The sequence below is a fragment of the Pelodiscus sinensis genome, unplaced genomic scaffold (assembly GCF_049634645.1).
Source record: "Pelodiscus sinensis isolate JC-2024 unplaced genomic scaffold, ASM4963464v1 ctg41, whole genome shotgun sequence".
In the NCBI taxonomy this organism is placed as follows: Eukaryota; Metazoa; Chordata; order Testudines; family Trionychidae; genus Pelodiscus; species Pelodiscus sinensis.
The window spans coordinates 998,145-1,015,010 of record NW_027465993.1 but is presented as its reverse complement, the minus strand read 5'-3'; the positions used below and the strand labels follow the sequence as shown (position 1 = coordinate 1,015,010).

General features: G+C 61.7%; 1 long non-coding RNA gene across 6 annotated transcripts; it reads left to right on the top strand.

Annotated features, from left to right (window-relative positions):
- The first annotated feature begins 6,421 nt into the window (after positions 1–6,421).
- Positions 6,422–16,401, top strand: LOC142825755 (uncharacterized). 6 transcript variants are annotated; one of them, XR_012900096.1, is made up of 10 exons: positions 6,422–6,884; positions 7,177–7,530; positions 7,903–8,021; positions 8,314–9,159; positions 9,452–9,805; positions 10,179–12,573; positions 12,866–14,356; positions 14,730–14,848; positions 15,141–15,986; positions 16,302–16,401. It is a non-coding gene; the product is annotated as an uncharacterized LOC142825755 (long non-coding RNA). The 6 variants fall into 6 exon arrangements; XR_012900100.1 differs by lacking the exon at positions 16,302–16,401 and having other exon boundaries at positions 10,179–10,297; positions 11,728–12,573; positions 15,141–15,578; XR_012900098.1 differs by lacking the exon at positions 16,302–16,401 and having other exon boundaries at positions 10,179–10,297; positions 10,590–12,573; positions 15,141–15,578.
- The last annotated feature ends 465 nt before the right edge of the window (positions 16,402–16,866 follow it).

Sequence of the window (16,866 nt, the reverse complement as noted above, 5' to 3'; positions counted from 1 at the left end):
ACCGGAAGGTGCCCAGGTACGAGCGCTCAGCTGGTGCCAGGTCAGCGGGTGGTAGGCAGGAGACACGGGGCCAGGCGGGACGGGTTCAGACACGGGGTGCCTGGCTGGGACAGCGACTGGGGTTGGAGGTTTCCTGCGGCGGTGCAGCCAGCGTAGGCCACCAGCTCCCGTGGTACGTGGGGCAGAGGAAGGACAGCAGAGCGGAGGCTGGAACCGCTCCGACAAGGCACCACTCTGCTTATGGTTGCCAGGTGTCCGGTTTTGAACTGGACGGTCCAGGCTTTCAGCTTTTTCTTCGGGAAACAAATTTATATTTTCTCAATGTCCGCGAAAGCGGCAAGGAGTTCTGTGCCACAGGGCTCCTCGCTGCTTTTGCAGATTCAGACTAACGTGGCTACTCCTCTGATAAATGTCGGGTATTTTCTAAATCCGACGGAATGCAGATTGTGATGTCATGTCAGGCGTGTCTGGTATTTTTGGTGAAACCATCTGGCAACCCTAGCTCTGCTCCTTGCTTGGCCGGGGTGGCGCCCTGCCTCTGTGGCAGGTCCTGACGTCACAGGGAGCGTGTTCCCCAGGAAATCCGGGCAGTGCAGCGGCTTCCGGTCCGCGCCACCCGGCCCCAAGGGAGCGGCGGCGGGAGGCGGCAGGGAGGTCAGAGCGTGACGCTGCCCCGCCCGGATCTCAGCCCTTGGGCGCCCCAGTGTGCACCCCGCCCGGCCGGGCCGCTCCCCTGTAGCTCCGCCCCCAGCGCTCAGCCCCGCCCGGCCGGGCCGCTCCCCTGTAGCTCCGCCCCCAGCGCTGCGCCCGCTGCCTCGTGGCCCGGCTCGGTGCGAAGCTGCCACTGCCGGCTACGAACAGCAGCGCACTGCTAGTGACGTCATTGCCCTGGCGCGGTGCATGCAAATGATGGAACGCGGGGCACGTTCTATCGGCTCCCGGGCGAGTGACACGTGGGTTTGTGTGGCACACAGACGGGTCCCAGGCTCCGTCATTAATGGCAGGGGCGTGGCCTGGTCTGGGGGCGGGGCCACTGACCGGCAGGAACTCAGCTGGGACACAGAAGTGAGCGGCAGAAAACTCCTCGGGGTCTCCGGAAAATCCTCGCGCGGCCCCTCTGGGCTTGTGAACGGGACGCAGCAGAGGCAGCCGCCCCCCTCCCCACCCACCCGCCTCACGCTCCCCGCTGCACTTTCGAAGGCAACAGCAGCATCAGCCTGTCCCGCTGCCAGTCCCCGCACAAGCCGGCTGGGAAATTTGGTGTTGGGGGGAGCAGACTGCATGGGGGGGAGAGGAGTTTGGGGGGAGCAGACTGCACGGGGCGGAGAGGAGTTTGGGGGGATCAGACTGCACGGGGGGAGAGGAGTTTGGGGGGATCAGACTGCACGGGGCGGAGAGGAGTTTGGGGGGATCAGACTGCACGGGGCGGAGAGGAGTTTGGGGGGATCAGACTGCACGGGGCGGAGAGGAGTTTGGGGGGATCAGACTGCACGGGGGGAGAGGAGTTTGGGGGGATCAGACTGCACGGGGGGGAGGATCAGAGTGCACGGGGCGGAGGGGAAGTTTGGGGGGATCAGACTGCACGGGGGGGAGGAGTTTGAGGGGGGATCAGACTGCACGGGGCGGGGAGGAGTTTGGGGGGTTCAGACTCCACGGGGGGGGAGGAGTTTGGGGGGGAAGGGTTGCCGCGGAGTCTCCTCTCCCGAGTGGGGGCGGGGCATCAGCCGCGGACGCTCCCGGCTCTGAGGCAGGAGCCCCGCCCAGCAATGGGGAGGGGCGGGATGAGGGGGAGTAGGGAAAGTAGCCGCAGTGGCTTGTGGGAAACTGAGTGCCCCTGTCCGCAGCTCCCGTCGGCCATTGCAGGGCCAGGGCAGGCCCGGCGCTGTTCGGTTGGGCGGGTGCAGCGGAAGTGACATCACAACGGGGCATTGACCAGGGAGCGACGCGGTTGGTCCCGCGCTCGTGTCACTCCAAGTGTTAGCGACGCATCCTGGGACTTGTAGTTCTCATAGTGCGGCCTCCCGGGGCACGTCGCAGCGCGCCCCGCCCCTATCATAGCCCCGCCCCCCGGCATAGCCCCGCCCAGCGTGTTCCAGCTTCTCTCCGCCCCCACCTGCATCTCAGGACGTCCCGGCAGCGCTATTCAGGCCCTGCTCACGTCTGCCCGCGCCCTCTGCACGGCCCCCCCCCCCGCCCGACCTACACCCCCTCCCCCACCCCCAGTCCATTCTGCACCCCCTGCCCGACCTGCACCCCCTTCCCCACCCCCAGTCCATTCTGCACCCCCCGCCCAACCTGCACCCCTTTCCCCCGCTCTCAGCCCATTCAACATCCCCCGCCCAACCTGCACCCCGTTCCCCCGCGCCCAGCCCATTCAACACCCCCCGCCCAACCTGCACCCCGTTCCCCCGCTCCCAGCCCATTCAACACCCCCCGCCCAACCTGCACCCCGTTCCCCCGCTCCCAGCCCATTCAACATCCCCCGCCCAACCTGCACCCCGTTCCCCCGCTCCCAGCCCATTCAACACCCCCCGCCCAACCTGCACCCCGTTCCCCCGCTCCCAGCCCATTCAACACCCCCCGCCCAACCTGCACCCCGTTCCCCCGCTCTCAGCCCATTCAACACCCCCCGCCCAACCTGCACCCCGTTCCCCCGCTCCCAGCCCATTCAACACCCCCCGCCCAACCTGCACCCCGTTCCCCCGCTCCCAGCCCATTCAACATCCCCAGCCCAACCTGCACCCCGTTCCCCCGCTCTCAGCCCATTCAACACCCCCCGCCCAACCTGCACCCCGTTCCCCCGCGCCCAGCCCATTCAACACCCCCCGCCCAACCTGCACCCCGTTCCCCCGCGCCCAGCCCATTCAACACCCCCCGCCCAACCTGCACCCCGTTCCCCCGCTCTCAGCCCATTCAACACCCCCCGCCCAACCTGCACCCCGTTCCCCCGCTCCCAGCCCATTCAACACCCCCGCCCAACCTGCACCCCGTTCCCCCGCTCCCAGCCCATTCAACACCCCCGCCCAACCTGCACCCCGTTCCCCCGCTCCCAGCCCATTCAACATCCCCCGCCCAACCTGCACCCCGTTCCCCCGCTCCCAGCCCATTCAACACCCCCGCCCAACCTGCACCCCGTTCCCCCGCTCCCAGCCCATTCAACATCCCCCGCCCAACCTGCACCCCGTTCCCCCGCTCTCAGCCCATTCAACACCCCCGCCCAACCTGCACCCCGTTCCCCCGCTCCCAGCCCATTCAACATCCCCCGCCCAACCTGCACCCCGTTCCCCCCGCTCCCAGCCCATTCAACACCCCCGCCCAACCTGCACCCCGTTCCCCCGCGCCCAGCCCATTCAACACCCCCGCCCAACCTGCACCCCGTTCCCCCGCTCCCAGCCCATACAACACCCCCCGCCCAACCTGCACCCCGTTCCCCCGCTCCCAGCCCATTCAACATCCCCGCCCAACCTGCACCCCGTTCCCCCGCTCCCAGCCCATTCAACACCCCCCGCCCAACCTGCACCCCGTTCCCCCGCTCCCAGCCCATTCAACACCCCCGCCCAACCTGCACCCCGTTCCCCCGCTCCCAGCCCATTCAACATCCCCCGCCCAACCTGCACCCCGTTCCCCCGCGCCCAGCCCATTCAACACCCCCGCCCAACCTGCACCCCGTTCCCCCGCGCCCAGCCCATTCAACACCCCCGCCCAACCTGCACCCCGTTCCCCCGCGCCCAGCCCATTCAACACCCCCGCCCAACCTGCACCCCGTTCCCCCGCGCCCAGCCCATTCAACATCCCCCGCCCAACCTGCACCCCGTTCCCCCGCTCCCAGCCCATTCAACATCCCCCGCCCAACCTGCACCCCGTTCCCCCGCTTCCAGCCCATTCAACATCCCCCGCCCAACCTGCACCCCGTTCCCCCGCTCTCAGCCCATTCAACATCCCCCGCCCAACCTGCACCCCGTTCCCCCGCGCCCAGCCCATTCAACACCCCCGCCCAACCTGCACCCCGTTCCCCCGCTACCAGCCCATTCAACATCCCCCGCCCAACCTGCACCCCGTTCCCCCGCTCCCAGCCCATTCAACATCCCCCGCCCAACCTGCACCCCGTTCCCCCGCTCCCAGCCCATTCAACATCCCCCGCCCAACCTGCACCCCGTTCCCCCGCGCCCAGCCCATTCAACACCCCCGCCCAACCTGCACCCCGTTCCCCCGCTCCCAGCCCATTCAACACCCCCCGCCCAACCTGCACCCCGTTCCCCCGCGCCCAGCCCATTCAACATCCCCCGCCCAACCTGCACCCCGTTCCCCCGCGCCCAGCCCATTCAACACCCCCCGCCCAACCTGCACCCCGTTCCCCCGCGCCCAGCCCATTCAACATCCCCCGCCCAACCTGCACCCCGTTCCCCCGCTCCCAGCCCATTCAACATCCCCCGCCCAACCTGCACCCCGTTCCCCCGCTCTCAGCCCATTCAACACCCCCGCCCAACCTGCACCCCGTTCCCCCGCTCCCAGCCCATTCAACATCCCCCGCCCAACCTGCAACCCGTTCCCCCGCTCCCAGCCCATTCAACATCCCCCGCCCAACCTGCACCCCGTTCCCCCGCTCCCAGCCCATTCAACATCCCCCGCCCAACCTGCACCCCGTTCCCCCGCGCCCAGCCCATTCAACACCCCCGCCCAACCTGCACCCCGTTCCCCCGCTCCCAGCCCATTCAACACCCCCCGCCCAACCTGCACCCCGTTCCCCCGCGCCCAGCCCATTCAACATCCCCCGCCCAACCTGCACCCCGTTCCCCCGCGCCCAGCCCATTCAACACCCCCCGCCCAACCTGCACCCCGTTCCCCCGCGCCCAGCCCATTCAACATCCCCCGCCCAACCTGCACCCCGTTCCCCCGCTCCCAGCCCATTCAACATCCCCCGCCCAACCTGCACCCCGTTCCCCCGCTCCCAGCCCATTCAACATCCCCCGCCCAACCTGCACCCCGTTCCCCCGCTCTCAGCCCATTCAACACCCCCGCCCAACCTGCACCCCGTTCCCCCGCGCCCAGCCCATTCAACATCCCCCGCCCAACCTGCACCCCGTTCCCCCGCTCTCAGCCCATTCAACACCCCCGCCCAACCTGCACCCCGTTCCCCCGCGCCCAGCCCATTCAACACCCCCACCCAACCTGCACCCCGTTCCCCCGCTCCCAGCCCATTCAACATCCCCCGCCCAACCTGCACCCCGTTCCCCCGCTCCCAGCCCATTCAACATCCCCCGCCCAACCTGCACCCCGTTCCCCCGCGCCCAGCCCATTCAACACCCCCGCCCAACCTGCACCCCGTTCCCCCGCTCCCAGCCCATTCAACACCCCCCGCCCAACCTGCACCCCGTTCCCCCGCGCCCAGCCCATTCAACATCCCCCGCCCAACCTGCACCCCGTTCCCCTGCGCCCAGCCCATTCAACACCCCCCGCCCAACCTGCACCCCGTTCCCCCGCGCCCAGCCCATTCAACATCCCCCGCCCAACCTGCACCCCGTTCCCCCGCTCCCAGCCCATTCAACATCCCCCGCCCAACCTGCACCCCGTTCCCCCGCTCCCAGCCCATTCAACATCCCCCGCCCAACCTGCACCCCGTTCCCCCGCTCTCAGCCCATTCAACATCCCCCGCCCAACCTGCACCCCGTTCCCCCGCTCCCAGCCCATTCAATATCCCCCGCCCAACCTGCACCCCGTTCCCTCGCACCCAGCCCATTCAACATCCCCCGCCCAACCTGCACCCCGTTCCCCCGCGCCCAGCCCATTCAACACCCCCGCCCAACCTGCACCCCGTTCCCCCGCTCCCAGCCCATTCAACACCCCCGCCCAACCTGCACCCCGGTCCCCCGCTCCCAGCCCATTCAACATCCCCCACCCAACCTGCACCCCGTTCCCCCGCTCCCAGCCCATTCAACACCCCCTACCCAACCTGCACCCCGTTCCCCCGCTCCCAGCCCATTCAACACCCCCCGTCCAACCTGCACCCCGTTCCTCCGCTCTCAGCCCATTCATCATCCCCTGCCCAACCTGCACCCCGTTCCCCCGCTCCCAGCCCATTCAACATCCCCTGCCCAACCTGCACCCCGTTCCCCCGCTCTCAGCCCATTCAACATCCCCTGCCCAACCTGCACCCCGTTCCCCCGCTCTCAGCCCATTCAACATCCCCTGCCCAAACTGCACCCCGTTCCCCCACTCCCAGTTCATTCAACGCCCCCGCCCAACCTGCACTCCTCTTCCCCCACTCCACTCCATTCAACATCCCCTGCCCAACCTGCACTCCCTTTCCCCATCCCCAGTCCAGTCAACACCCCCCCACGCAACCTGCACACCCCTTCCCTCACCGCTATCCATGCCCCCCCACCCTCTGACAGCCCCCGGTCCAACCTGCCTCTCACGTGTTTCTCTCTTGTTCCTTTCTCACATTGGCCAATACGTTCTCTCTCTTTCTTTCTGTCTGTGTCTTTGGCCTTGCTCTGCTACTGCCATATCCTTCCACGGGACACTTGCAGGCATTCCAGGTGAGCATCTCCACGGGTTAAGGGCTCCGGAGCCAACGGGAATCATGCAGGTACGCAAGGTAGAGCAAGGGAAAGTGGTGGTGCATCAGGGGTGACTGACTCAGTGTTCTTGTAGCGGTCCCGATAGAGAGGGGAGGGAGGGGCAAGGTGTAAAGGATAGAAGTCCCGCAGCCAGAGACCTTAGTGAGTGAGAGCTCACGCTGGGGTTTTTCTTCCGCGCTTGCAGACGAATCGGCGCGGGGCCGTGTCCGGAGAAGAGACCGTACGAGATGGACTGGAGCTGCCTGGACGTGATTTTTGGGACACAGGAGGGGTTCTTAGCGTTCGGCCTTCCCATGGCTCTGCGTGAGTAGGAGATGGGTGCTTTGAAATCTTCAAGCGTCCTGGCAGTAGGTTTCTTCTGAGGCAGAGAGCTTCCTGCTGGGGCACGGAGCCTGGTGGCTTGGGGACTGGGGAAGGGGCAGTAGTTGGTTCAACAGAGCGTGGATAGAGATTCAAGGCCTCCTTTCTCTCCGTGTTTCTACAGTTGCAGCGGGAGGGGGTGGCTGCGGTGGGTTATAGGGGAGGAAAAGCGATGCCGCGTCCTTGCGGACTGAAGGGCTAAGTTTGTTTTTTCCCTCTTTGCTGGGTTCGGTAGCAAGCGATAAGAAGTCAGTCGTCCCGGTGTCCTCCCGTCTGGGGATGGAACGAAAAGGAGAACAGCGAGCTCGGGAGCTTGGTCGAAGCGAGGCGAGAACCGTCCGGCTGGGAGCGGAGCAGCCATCGCTGTCACGGAGATAAGTGTCGGGTCAGGAAATCTCTCAGCTTACGGCCCGCTCGGTTCTAGGAAGGGAAGTCACGTTTTCGGAGACAGCGAGTCCGAGCGGAGGTTTCCGAGGTGCTGCCTTGGTTGTGGGAGAAAGAGGTCTCCCGTTTGTCAGTGGTGCTGGTTTCTCTGGACCACGGTGTCCTTCTCAGCAGACGCTCGGCTCGAGGAGGGAGACGCAAGGTGGTAAGGTTTCCGTCTGCCTCTCGGTGTTTCTCTCTTGTTGCTCTCCCGTATTGGCCAATACGTTCTGTCTGTCTGTTTCTGTCTCTGTCTCTGTCCTTGCTCTGCTTCTGCCGTGTCCTTCTACGGGACACTTGCAGGCATTCCAGGTGAGCATCTCCACGGGTTAAGGGCTCCGGAGCCAACGGGAATCATGCAGGTACACAAGGTAGAGCAAGGGAAAGTGGTGGTGCATCAGGGGTGACTGACTCAGTGTTCTTGTAGCGGTCCCGATAGAGAGGGGAGGGAGGGGAAAGGTGTAAAGGATAGAAGTCCCGCAGCCAGAGACCTTAGTGAGTGAGAGCTCACGCTGGGGTTTTTCTTCCGCGCTTGCAGACGAATCGGCGCGGGGCCGTGTCCGGAGAAGAGACCGTCCGAGATGGACTGGAGCTGCCTGGACGTGATTTTTGGGACACGGGAGGGGTTCTTAGCGTTCGGCCTTCCCATGGCTCTGCGTGAGTAGGAGATGGGTGCTTTGAAATCTTCAAGCGTCCTGGCAGTAGGTTTCTTCTGAGGCAGAGAGCTTCCTGCTGGGGCACGGAGCCTGGTGGCTTGGGGACTGGGGAAGGGGCAGTAGTCGGTTCAACAGAGCGTGGATAGAGATTCAAGGCCTCCTTTCTCTCCGTGTTTCTACAGTTGCAGCGGGAGGGGGTGGCTGCGGTGGGCTATAGGGGAGGAAAAGCGATGCCGCGTCCTTGCGGACTGAAGGGCTAAGTTTGTTTTTTCCCTCTTTGCTGGGTTCGGTAGCAAGCGATAAGAAGTCAGTCGTCCCGGAGTCCTCCCGTCTGGGGATGGAACGAAAAGGAGAACAGCGAGCTCGGGAGCTTGGTCGAAGCGAGGCGAGAACCGTCCGGCTGGGAGCGGAGCAGCCATCGCTGTCACGGAGATAAGTGTCGGGTCTGGAAATCTCTCGGCTTACGGCCCGCTGGGTTCTAGGAAGGGAAGTCACGTTTTCTGAGACAGCGAGTCCGAGCGGAGGTTTCCGAGGTGCTGCCTTGGTTGTGGGAGAAAGAGCTCTCCCATTTGTCAGTGGTGCTGGTTTCTCTGGACCACGGTGTCCTTCTCAGCAGACGCTCGGCTCGAGGAGGGAGACGCAAGGTGGTAAGGTTTCTGGCTGCCTCTCGTGTGTTTCTCTCTTGTTGCTCTCCCGTATTGGCCAATACGTTCTGTCTGTCTGTTTCTGTCTGTGTCTCTGTCCTTGCTCTGCTTCTGCCGTGTCCTTCTACGGGACACTTGCAGGCATTCCAGGTGAGCATCTCCACGGGTTAAGGGCTTCGGAGCCAACGGGAATCATGCAGGTACACAAGGTAGAGCAAGGGAAAGTGGTGGTGCATCAGGGGTGACTGACTCAGTGTTCTTGTAGCGGTCCCGATAGAGAGGGGAGGGAGGGGAAAGGTGTAAAGGATAGAAGTCCCGCAGCCAGAGACCTTAGTGAGTGAGAGCTCACGCTGGGGTTTTTCTTCCGCGCTTGCAGACGAATCGGCGCGGGGCCGTGTCCGGAGAAGAGACCGTCCGAGATGGACTGGAGCTGCCTGGACGTGATTTTTGGGACACGGGAGGGGTTCTCAGCGTTCGGCCTTCCCATGGCTCTGCGTGAGTAGGAGATGGGTGCTTTGAAATCTTCAAGCGTCCTGGCAGTAGGTTTCTTCTGAGGCAGAGAGCTTCCTGCTGGGGCACGGAGCCTGGTGGCTTGGGGACTGGGGAAGGGGCAGTAGTCGGTTCAACAGAGCGTGGATAGAGATTCAAGGCCTCCTTTCTCTCCGTGTTTCTACAGTTGCAGCGGGAGGGGGTGGCTGCGGTGGGCTATAGGGGAGGAAAAGCGATGCCGCGTCCTTGCGGACTGAAGGGCTAAGTTTGTTTTTTCCCTCTTTGCTGGGTTCGGTAGCAAGCGATAAGAAGTCAGTCGTCCCGGAGTCCTCCCGTCTGGGGATGGAACGAAAAGGAGAACAGCGAGCTCGGGAGCTTGGTCGAAGCGAGGCGAGAACCGTCCGGCTGGGAGCGGAGCAGCCATCGCTGTCACGGAGATAAGTGTCGGGTCTGGAAATCTCTCGGCTTACGGCCCGCTGGGTTCTAGGAAGGGAAGTCACGTTTTCTGAGACAGCGAGTCCGAGCGGAGGTTTCCGAGGTGCTGCCTTGGTTGTGGGAGAAAGAGCTCTCCCATTTGTCAGTGGTGCTGGTTTCTCTGGACCACGGTGTCCTTCTCAGCAGACGCTCGGCTCGAGGAGGGAGACGCAAGGTGGTAAGGTTTCTGGCTGCCTCTCGTGTGTTTCTCTCTTGTTGCTCTCCCGTATTGGCCAATACGTTCTGTCTGTCTGTTTCTGTCTGTGTCTCTGTCCTTGCTCTGCTTCTGCCGTGTCCTTCTACGGGACACTTGCAGGCATTCCAGGTGAGCATCTCCACGGGTTAAGGGCTTCGGAGCCAACGGGAATCATGCAGGTACACAAGGTAGAGCAAGGGAAAGTGGTGGTGCATCAGGGGTGACTGACTCAGTGTTCTTGTAGCGGTCCCGATAGAGAGGGGAGGGAGGGGAAAGGTGTAAAGGATAGAAGTCCCGCAGCCAGAGACCTTAGTGAGTGAGAGCTCACGCTGGGGTTTTTCTTCCGCGCTTGCAGACGAATCGGCGCGGGGCCGTGTCCGGAGAAGAGACCGTCCGAGATGGACTGGAGCTGCCTGGACGTGATTTTTGGGACACAGGAGGGGTTCTCAGCGTTCGGCCTTCCCATGGCTCTGCGTGAGTAGGAGATGGGTGCTTTGAAATCTTCAAGCGTCCTGGCAGTAGGTTTCTTCTGAGGCAGAGAGCTTCCTGCTGGGGCACGGAGCCTGGTGGCTTGGGGACTGGGGAAGGGGCAGTAGTCGGTTCAACAGAGCGTGGATAGAGATTCAAGGCCTCCTTTCTCTCCGTGTTTCTACAGTTGCAGCGGGAGGGGGTGGCTGCGGTGGGTTATAGGGGAGGAAAAGCGATGCCGCGTCCTTGCGGACTGAAGGGCTAAGTTTGTTTTTTCCCTCTTTGCTGGGTTCGGTAGCAAGCGATAAGAAGTCAGTCCTCCCGGTGTCCTCCCGTCTGGGGATGGAACGAAAAGGAGAACAGCGAGCTCGGGAGCTTGGTCGAAGCGAGGCGAGAACCGTCCGGCTGGGAGCGGAGCAGCCATCGCTGTCACGGCGATAAGAATCGGGTCTGGAAATCTCTCGGCTTACGGCCCGCTCGGTTCTAGGAAGGGAAGTCACGTTTTCTGAGACAGCGAGTCCGAGCGGAGGTTTCCGAGGTGCTGCCTTGGTTGTGGGAGAAAGAGCTCTCCCGTTTGTCAGTGGTGCTGGTTTCTCTGGACCACGGTGTCCTTCTCAGCAGACGCTCGGCTCGAGGAGGGAGACGCAAGGTGGTAAGGTTTCTGGCTGCCTCTCGTGTGTTTCTCTCTTGTTGCTCTCCTGTATTGGCCAATACGTTCTGTCTCTCTGTTTCTGTCTGTGTCTCTGTCCTTGCTCTGCTTCTTCCGTGTCCTTCTACGGGACACTTGCAGGCATTCCAGGTGAGCATCTCCACGGGTTAAGGGCTCCGGAGCCAACGGGAATCATGCAGGTACGCAAGGTAGAGCAAGGGAAAGTGGTGGTGCATCAGGGGTGACTGACTCAGTGTTCTTGTAGCGGTCCTGATAGAGAGGGGAGGGAGGGGCAAGGTCTAAAGGATAGAAGTCCCGCAGCCAGAGACCTTAGTGAGTGAGAGCTCACGCTGGGGTTTTTCTTCCGCGCTTGCAGACGAATCGGCGCGGGGCCGTGTCCGGAGAAGAGACCGTCCGAGATGGACTGGAGCTGCCTGGATGAGATTTTTGGGACACAGGAGGGGTTCTCAGCGTTCGGCCTTCCCGTGGCTCTGCGTGAGTAGGAGATGGGTGCTTTGAAATCTTCAAGCATCCTGGCAGTAGGTTTCTTCTGAGGCAGAGAGCTTCCTGCTGGGGCACGGAGCCTGGTGGCTTGGGGACTGGGGAAGGGGCAGTAGTTGGTTCAACAGAGCGTGGATAGAGATTCAAGGCCTCCTTTCTCTCCGTGTTTCTACAGTTGCAGCGGGAGGGGGTGGCTGCGGTGGGCTATAGGGGAGGAAAAGCGATGCCGCGTCCTTGCGGACTGAAGGGCTAAGTTTGTTTTTTCCCTCTTTGCTGGGTTCGGTAGCAAGCGATAAGAAGTCAGTCGTCCCGGTGTCCTCCCGTCTGGGGATGGAACGAAAAGGAGAACAGCGAGCTCGGGAGCTTGGTCGAAGCGAGGCGAGAACCGTCCGGCTGGGAGCGGAGCAGCCATCGCTGTCACGGAGATAAGTGTCGGGTCTGGAAATCTCTCGGCTTACGGCCCGCTGGGTTCTAGGAAGGGAAGTCACGTTTTCTGAGACAGCGAGTCCGAGCGGAGGTTTCCGAGGTGCTGCCTTGGTTGTGGGAGAAAGAGGTCTCCCGTTTGTCAGTGGTGCTGGTTTCTCTGGACCACGGTGTCCTTCTCAGCAGACGCTCGGCTCGAGGAGGGAGACGCAAGGTGGTAAGGTTTCTGGCTGCCTCTCGTGTGTTTCTCTCTTGTTGCTCTCTCGTATTGGCCAATACGTTCTGTCTGTCTGTTTCTGTCTGTGTCTCTGTCCTTGCTCTGCTTCTTCCGTGTCCTTCTACGGGACACTTGCAGGCATTCCAGGTGAGCATCTCCACGGGTTAAGGGCTCCGGAGCCAACGGGAATCATGCAGGTACGCAAGGTAGAGCAAGGGAAAGTGGTGGTGCATCAGGGGTGACTGACTCAGTGTTCTTGTAGCGGTCCCGATAGAGAGGGGAGGGAGGGGAAAGGTGTAAAGGATAGAAGTCCCGCAGCCAGAGACCTTAGTGAGTGAGAGCTCACGCTGGGGTTTTTCTTCCGCGCTTGCAGACGAATGGGCGCGGGGCCGTGTCCGGAGAAGAGACCGTACGAGATGGACTGGAGCTGCCTGGACGTGATTTTTGGGACACAGGAGGGGTTCTCAGCGTTCGGCCTTCCCATGGCTCTGCGTGAGTAGGAGATGGGTGCTTTGATATCTTCAAGCGTCCTGGCAGTAGGTTTCTTCTGAGGCAGAGAGCTTCCTGCTGGGGCACGGAGCCTGCTGGCTTGGGGACTGGGGAAGGGGCAGTAGTCGGTTCAACAGAGCGTGGATAGAGATTCAAGGCCTCCTTTCTCTCCGTGTTTCTACAGTTGCAGCGGGAGGGGGTGGCTGCGGTGGGTTATAGGGGAGGAAAAGCGATGCCGCGTCCTTGCGGACTGAAGGGCTAAGTTTGTTTTTTCCCTCTTTGCTGGGTTCGGTAGCAAGCGATAAGAAGTCAGTCCTCCCGGTGTCCTCCCGTCTGGGGATGGAACGAAAAGGAGAACAGCGAGCTCGGGAGCTTGGTCGAAGCGAGGCGAGAACCGTCCGGCTGGGAGCGGAGCAGCCATCGCTGTCACGGAGATAAGTGTCGGGTCTGGAAATCTCTCGGCTTACGGCCCGCTTGGTTCTAGGAAGGGAAGTCACGTTTTCGGAGACAGCGAGTCCGAGCGGAGGTTTCCGAGGTGCTGCCTTGGTTGTGGGAGAAAGAGCTCTCCCGTTTGTCAGTGGTGCTGGTTTCTCTGGACCACGGTGTCCTTCTCAGCAGACGCTCGGCTCGAGGAGGGAGACGCAAGGTGGTAAGGTTTCTGGCTGCCTCTCGTGTGTTTCTCTCTTGTTGCTCTCTCGTATTGGCCAATACGTTCTGTCTGTCTGTTTCTGTCTGTGTCTCTGTCCTTGCTCTGCTTCTGCCGTGTCCTTCTACGGGACACTTGCAGGCATTCCAGGTGAGCATCTCCACGGGTTAAGGGCTCCGGAGCCAACGGGAATCATGCAGGTACGCAAGGTAGAGCAAGGGAAAGTGGTGGTGCATCAGGGGTGACTGACTCAGTGTTCTTGTAGCGGTCCCGATAGAGAGGGGAGGGAGGGGCAAGGTCTAAAGGATAGAAGTCCCGCAGCCAGAGACCTTAGTGAGTGAGAGCTCACGCTGGGGTTTTTCTTCCGCGCTTGCAGACGAATCGGCGCGGGGCCGTGTCCGGAGAAGAGACCGTCCGAGATGGACTGGAGCTGCCTGGACGTGATTTTTGGGACACAGGAGGGTTCTCAGCGTTCGGCCTTCCCATGGCTCTGCGTGAGTAGGAGATGGGTGCTTTGAAATCTTCAAGCGTCCTGGCAGTAGGTTTCTTCTGAGGCAGAGAGCTTCCTGCTGGGGCACGGAGCCTGGTGGCTTGGGGACTGGGGAAGGGGCAGTAGTCGGTTCAACAGAGCGTGGATAGAGATTCAAGGCCTCCTTTCTCTCCGTGTTTCTACAGTTGCAGCGGGAGGGGGTGGCTGCGGTGGGTTATAGGGGAGGAAAAGCGATGCCGCGTCCTTGCGGACTGAAGGGCTAAGTTTGTTTTTTCCCTCTTTGCTGGGTTCGGTAGCAAGCGATAAGAAGTCAGTCGTCCCGGTGTCCTCCCGTCTGGGGATGGAACGAAAAGGAGAACAGCGAGCTCGGGAGCTTTGACGAAGCGAGGCGAGAACCGTCCGGCTGGGAGCGGAGCAGCCATCGCTGTAACGGAGATAAGTGTCGGGTCTGGAAATCTCTCGGCTTACGGCCCGCTGGGTTCTAGGAAGGGAAGTCACGTTTTCTGAGACAGCGAGTCCGAGCGGAGGTTTCCGAGGTGCTGCCTTGGTTGTGGGAGAAAGAGGTCTCCCGTTTGTCAGTGGTGCTGGTTTCTCTGGACCACGGTGTCCTTCTCAGCAGACGCTCGGCTCGAGGAGGGAGACGCAAGGTGGTAAGGTTTCTGGCTGCCTCTCGTGTGTTTCTCTCTTGTTGCTCTCTCGTATTGGCCAATACGTTCTGTCTGTCTGTTTCTGTCTGTGTCTCTGTCCTTGCTCTGCTTCTGCCGTGTCCTTCTACGGGACACTTGCAGGCATTCCAGGTGAGCATCTCCACGGGTTAAGGGCTCCGGAGCCAACGGGAATCATGCAGGTACGCAAGGTAGAGCAAGGGACAGTGGTGGTGCATCAGGGGTGACTGACTCAGTGTTCTTGTAGCGGTCCCGATAGAGAGGGGAGGGAGGGGCAAGGTGTAAAGGATAGAAGTCCCGCAGCCAGAGCCCTTAGTGAGTGAGAGCTCACGCTGGGGTTTTTCTTCCGCGCTTGCAGACGAATGGGCGCGGGGCCGTGTCCGGAGAAGAGACCGTCCGAGATGGACTGGAGCTGCCTGGACGTGATTTTTGGGACACAGGAGGGGTTCTCAGCGTTCGGCCTTCCCATGGCTCTGCGTGAGTAGGAGATGGGTGCTTTGAAATCTTCAAGTGTCCTGGCAGTAGGTTTCTTCTGAGGCAGAGAGCTTCCTGCTGGGGCACGGAGCCTGGTGGCTTGGGGACTGGGGAAGGGGCAGTAGTTGGTTCAACAGAGCGTGGATAGAGATTCAAGGCCTCCTTTCTCTCCGTGTTTCTACAGTTGCAGCGGGAGGGGGTGGCTGCGGTGGGTTATAGGGGAGGAAAAGCGATGCCGCGTCCTTGCGGACTGAAGGGCTAAGTTTGTTTTTTCCCTCTTTGCTGGGTTCGGTAGCAAGCGATAAGAAGTCAGTCGTCCCGGTGTCCTCCCGTCTGGGGATGGAACGAAAAGGAGAACAGCGAGCTCGGGAGCTTTGACGAAGGGAGGCGAGAACCGTCCGGCTGGGAGCGGAGCAGCCATCGCTGTCACGGAGATAAGTGTCGGGTCTGGAAATCTCTCGGCTTACGGCCCGCTCGGTTCTAGGAAGGGAAGTCACGTTTTCTGAGACAGCGAGTCCGAGCGGAGGTTTCCGAGGTGCTGCCTTGGTTGTGGGAGAAAGAGGTCTCCCGTTTGTCAGTGGTGCTGGTTTCTCTGGACCACGGTGTCCTTCTCAGCAGACGCTCGGCTCGAGGAGGGAGACGCAAGGTGGTAAGGTTTCTGGCTGCCTCTCGTGTGTTTCTCTCTTGTTGCTCTCTCGTATTGGCCAATACGTTCTGTCTGTCTGTTTCTGTCTGTGTCTCTGTCCTTGCTCTGCTTCCTCCGTGTCCTTCTACGGGACACTTGCAGGCATTCCAGGTGAGCATCTCCACGGGTTAAGGGCTCCGGAGCCAACGGGAATCATGCAGGTACGCAAGGTAGAGCAAGGGAAAGTGGTGGTGCATCAGGGGTGACTGACTCAGTGTTCTTGTAGCGGTCCCGATAGAGAGGGGACGGAGGGGCAAGGTCTAAAGGATAGAAGTCCCGCAGCCAGAGACCTTAGTGAGTGAGAGCTCACGCTGGGGTTTTTCTTCCGCGCTTGCAGAGGAATCGGCGCGGGGCCATGTCCGGAGAAGAGACCGTACGAGATGGACTGGAGCTGCCTGGACGTGATTTTTGGGACACAGGAGGGGTTCTCAGCGTTCGGCCTTCCCATGGCTCTGCGTGAGTAGGAGATGGGTGCTTTGAAATCTTCAAGCGTCCTGGCAGTAGGTTTCTTCTGAGGCAGAGAGCTTCCTGCTGGGGCACGGAGCCTGGTGGCTTGGGGACTGGGGAAGGGGCAGTAGGCGGTTCAACAGAGCGTGGATAGAGATTCAAGGCCTCCTTTCTCCCGCGTTTCAGTAGTGGCAGCGGGAGGGGGTGGCCGATGGTGGGAGGCTGTGGCGCGATGGTGGGAGAAGAAGCGATGCCGCGTCCTTGCGGACTGAAACGCTAAGTTGTTTGTTTGTTTGTTCGTTCCCCCTCTGCTGTGTTCGGTAGCGAGCGATAAGAAGTCAACCCTCCCGATGTCCTCCCGTCTGGGGAGGGAACGGAAACGAGAACAGCGAGCTCGGGAGCTTGGTCGAAGCGAGGCGAGAACCGTCCATCTGGCAGCGGAGCAGCCATCGCTGTCACGGAGATAAGTGTCGGGTCTGGAAATCTCTCGGCTTACGGCCCACTCGGGTCTAGGAAGGGAAGTCACGTTTGCTGAGACAGCGAGTCCGAGCGGAGGTTCCACTCCCGCAGTACATTTCAACATCCCCCTCACACAAGCTGCTACCCCACCAGTGCTCTTCCCTAGCCCATACCCCCTAGTCCTGGTGTCCCTCAGTTTCCCTTCTTCTCTCCACAGACTCAGAGCAACGTGCAACCCCAGAGCATCCCTCCCTTCACGGGGCCCATCAGCCCCTCTTTTTCCTCCCTAGAACACTTCCCCATCCCGCAGTCTATCCCTATCCCTACCTTTCCCCCGTCTATAGGACCCTTAAACCCCGTTTCTTTCCTTCCCAACCCACAGTCCCTCCCCCCACACTCGCATCCCGCCTGCCATGTGACCCCCATCACT